This window comes from Gavialis gangeticus, unplaced genomic scaffold, assembly GCF_001723915.1.
Source record: "Gavialis gangeticus isolate Ggan-Ray unplaced genomic scaffold, GavGan_comp1, whole genome shotgun sequence".
Lineage (NCBI taxonomy): Eukaryota > Metazoa > Chordata > Crocodylia > Gavialidae > Gavialis > Gavialis gangeticus.
The window spans coordinates 10,017,777-10,022,142 of NW_017729009.1; the positions used below are offsets into that span (position 1 = coordinate 10,017,777).

Consider the following 4,366-nt stretch of genomic DNA (forward strand, 5'->3'; position numbering starts at 1 on the left):
GGCGGCGGCGGCGGCGGCCCGACTTCCTGTTCGTTCCCCCTCGCCTCGCCTCGCCTCGCCTCGCACAAAGGAGAGGGCTCCTCGCTGCCTCGGGAGCGGCTCTCCGGTCCCTGCCTGAGCCGGCGGCTCCGGAGCCCCTCGCCCTGGGCCCGGCCCCGGCCCCCGCCAGCACCGCGCCGGCTGGCAGTGAGGGTCGGGACGGGCCGGGGGTAGAAACCCGGTGGCAGCCAACTTCTGGCCCTGACCGGAGGGTTGCACCTTCACCGGGGGGTTGAGCGAGCAAGAGCACGTGCGTGCGCGAGAGGAGCGAGGTAGAGCTCCATCCCCCACGCAACCCCTGCCTTCAGCACCTCTCCGGTGAACAGCAGGGACACCGAAAGGTTTCCCCCGGCCTCCGGGGCAGAAACACCAGCTCCCTCCCAGGCGCGCCTGGGTCGCGACAGCGGGAGCTTGCTTCTGCTCTTCCTACCACTTTCCTTAGGGCTTTCCCCCCCTCCAGCGAGAGAGCGAGGGAAAAAGCATCGCGGGGCCCCCAACTCCTTCACCCAGTTCTCTCCAGAGATCTTGGGAGCTGCCCAGGACAGCTCGTTTCCACCACCACCCCGAGCCCTCGCAGGGGCCAAGCAGCTTCTCGCCGCACACCTTGCGTGATGGACGTGGACAGGACCGACTCTTGCTCGGCACTCAAGTCCAAAGCTTGGGAGGGAAGGCATGCCTAGCGCGCAGTCTGCGTGCACAGCATAGCGGAGCCTCCTGCACGGGACCCTAGCTCCAGTTTGCACGGCTGGGCTTCCCGCCCCTCTGATTGCCGTGCTGTCCAGGCTCTGCTTGGAGGCGCTGTATCTTTCTCCGAGGAGCTCAACTAGTTACGTTAGGACCGGACGCGGTTCAGGCCTCGTCCGTACCTCCTTGGCCTGCTCAGCAGGCCGGAGATGATGCTTACGGACATGAAGATACCCGGCTGCTCAAGGTGTTCGGTAGAAGGCGATGTCCTTCGGGGCAGGGTCGTGGCAGCATTTCCCCCACCCCAAGATGCCGACATACAGGTAGAGCAGCCACAGGGAGAGGCCACCAAGTGCCACAAGGCTGAAAAGGAAGCTGCGAGATGAGATACAGTCATGTGGCAACTGTGGTTTTCACCCAGAAAGACTGTTTGGTACATGCAGTGCCTGATATTTCCATTTGACATGCAATGCTCCTCTTCCCACAAGCTGCACTTCTGCATCCAGGAGAGCAGTCCAAGATAGCACGTGGCCGCAGAAAGTGGGGAAACACCTGGAAAATGAAACCAGGTGGATGCCAAGAGAAAAATAAGCTGTGCAGAAAGTCCCAGGAATGCGCCTGGAACAGACGTGGTGATGGAGAGGGTGTAAATGACTTTGGAGGTGCTTGCAACCCAGCCCTGGAGAAACTGAGACTTGCTGTAAGACAAGCAGGTTACCGATAGCGCTTGCATATATTTACAAGGGCTGGTTAGGAGAGTCGTCTTCCCTCGCTGCCCCGTGTCGGCGCGTGGGCCGAGCAGCTCCGAGAGGGACGACTGTTCACGAAGGGGCCCGGGACGGGGAGCCCCGTGCTCCAGGTCCTAGTCCTGCATCGCCCCCCAGTTTGCTTTGTGGTCTGCAGCGGTCAGTGCCTGCGCTCTCAAATAGGGCACCTACTTTTCTAAGTTGGGGAAGGCTTAAATTGATGAAGGGTCAGGAAGCGCCCCGAGATTGCAAATAGAAGGGGGTGCAGAAGCAGAGTGCCAACATTACAAGTGCCAGTGGCTTTGCATGTGCTGAGACAGGACCCATGTGCAGGGCAGCTGTGCATATTGGACAGGAGATAAGGAGAGCGGTGGGGATGATGTTGTTTGTCCAAGTCCCATGTTGTGCCTGGAGCCCTCGCTTTTATATTTGGGTGTGGCGCTATAGACGTGCCTGCCGGGCACTCGCTTCCCCTTTCAGAAGAGGAACCGCAGGAAGAGCCCGTGAGCCCGAATGGTTCAATCCCTCCAACGCGCTGGGACTTTACTGCAGGGTGAGAGGATCTCTCCCAAGAGCTGGAAAGGGGAGGGCAGAGGGGGAGGAGGAGAGTTAGGTTGGGAGAGAGAGATTGTGCTGCCTGATTAGGGCAGCTGCTGTCGCTTTCATCTGTGTCATGAGTGGCATGGTACGGGTGAAGAGGAGGCAGAGCGGGAGACAGGCGGTGGTAATGGATGGTGCTCTATTTTATAATGAAAGTTTCATTTGAAGTTTGTTTACAGGAAAGAAGAAATTAGCAGGGAGAATCCTCCCGAGAATCCGGAGAGGAAGAGAGCGAGCTGCAAGGCAGGCGGGAGTGGAGGGCTGGATTGGGTTTACCGTATTGCTCCGAACGGCTGGTGCTCATTAACAAAAAATAATAAAAACACCTCCTGAGTTGGTGGAGCTGCAGCCAGTGTCCTCAGTCTCCAGCTCTCTGGCTGGCAGGCAGAGCAGTGTTAAGAGGAGCTTTTCCACCAGACGCTTGGAGCTTGCTGGTACCTTGGGTCCGAGACCAGAACACGCGATGGGGTGGACGAGCCTTTTTACCCTGCGTCCAACAGGCAGAAAAGCTCTGTAGCTCTTGTGCGAGCCCAAACAAAAGCGATTCTTGGGGTTGTAGCTGGGAAACCCGCGGCTGTAGGACGTCATTGGGTGGGCATTGCATCGAGGGAATCTTTGTTGGCATAAGGAGGGCATTGCCAGGAGTCGCAAACCTCAAGGCCTTATCAGCTTTGACAGGGCACGCTGAGGGGCAGGCTTGCACGGGAGGCAGTTGGCGCACTAACTCGTCACGAGAGGACAGTGCTAAGGGGCAGCCTGAATGACTAAAGCCATGAGTAGTATTGCCAGGCAGCAAGTGAAGACACTCCCTTCCACGTCCACCGCTCCTCTGTTCCCATTGGGGAAAGGCTGGAAGAGCACCGGGGTATTGCTTGGAGCTTCCCTTGCACACCTGTGCAAGAACACTGTTGTGAAAAAGTCACGCTGTGCCGAGAGGGGTTTGCCTCGTCGGGTCCAGCTGTAGCACTGGTGAAGCACGTCCCCTTGCTGGACTGGCATGCTTCAGGGGGAAGGTGCTGCTGCTTCCAGGATGTCCACCCGTCCAGGATGTACGCCTTCAAACGCAAACGGCCTCATTTGTCTAGGTCGAACCCAGAGCAGCAGCCCCGGGCCAAGAAAGGTGCGCAGGGAAGCAGGGAGTGGCACCGGGGAGGCGGAGGAGGGCTGGGTCTGCAGGGCTCCATTGAACAGCTGGCGCTTTCTCCTGGCGGGTTATATTAGGGGCTGCTCAGCACGTGATGCGTCTTATTTGACTTGGGCCGTTTATTGCCGGATCAGTTTCTTGTCTGATATCCCAAAGCATGAATGCGCTCCGCCAGCAGCAGGCAGATCATACCGGAGGGATTATCTAGAACGCGTGCAGCCTTTCACAGTGCGGGTCCAGGTTCAGCCTCTCTGAACCTGGACCCGACCATTGTCGGGCATCACTGCAAGCTGCACCCGGCCTCCCGCGGACCTGGCAACAAGAGGGGGCGAGCTGTGGGCAGCAGGGGCCTGGCGCTTGGTCTTTTAGGACAACTGCTGTGTTGGAGCATTTTAGGGCACTAGAACAGCCCCCCCAGGAAATGCTTGCATTAGAATTAGGATGGGCAGTTAGCAAGCGGAGGAGACCTTTGTACCTGGAAGCACCAGAGAGAGCAGCTTGAAACAGGCAGCAGATACTGCCCTGGGTCACAGCCAAGGAGGGTCGTCTGCTCTCTCCCTCGAGCGTCTCCTGCAGGCCCCGGGCCACTGTGTGCTTGTGAGCACACACACACTTGTGTCCAGGGCGCCTCAGCATGAGCACGCTTGGTTGGAGGCTGCACGCCGCAGGTCTGTCACAATCATGAGTGCGCCTGTGTCCCTACAGGGTGGGCATGCACGTGTGTTCAGGAGCGGCCCCGCGGCTGCCTGGCTGCGTTTTACAAGCGCTGGAGCCGAGGCCGTACAGAAGCTGTAAATTCCAGGAAACTCCCTCTGAGGCACATCTCAGCTGGGAGGGGGTGAGGGCAGGCCGAACCAAGCCATTCCTGCTCTGAGCGAGCACAGCAGATACGTCTGCAGGGACCAGGAAAGAAGAAAGTTCAAACCTGCTTTTAAAGAGGTTTGTTTGTTCTCCATAAAAAGTCAGCCAGAGGCCGGGAGACCAGGCAGCTTTACAAGGCGTAGGCGCCCGGTGGAGGGGCTCCTGCTCATTCACCTCCTGCAAGGAAAGGCAGTGGGGCCTGATTTCCACACCCCCCCCGGCCCATAAATGCTGGGGGAACAGAGAGGTTATGAGCCAGGAAAGGTTGTTTTAAAAGAAAAAAAAAAAAAAA

General features: G+C 58.4%; 1 protein-coding gene across 2 annotated transcripts in view; it reads left to right on the forward strand.

Moving 5' to 3' along the window:
* Nucleotides 1-4,366, forward strand: part of NOL4L (nucleolar protein 4 like) — a 52,959-nt gene that overhangs the window by 23,403 nt on the left and 25,190 nt on the right. Inside the window, exon 1 of one of the 2 annotated variants that reach the window (XM_019509966.1) lies at nucleotides 4,089-4,152. The exons of the other annotated variant lie outside the window; for it this stretch is intronic. The gene's annotated coding sequence lies outside the window, so the exon portion shown is untranslated. Of the gene's footprint in view, nucleotides 1-4,088; nucleotides 4,153-4,366 lie in introns of those variants that run through there. 2 annotated transcript variants of the gene reach the window in all.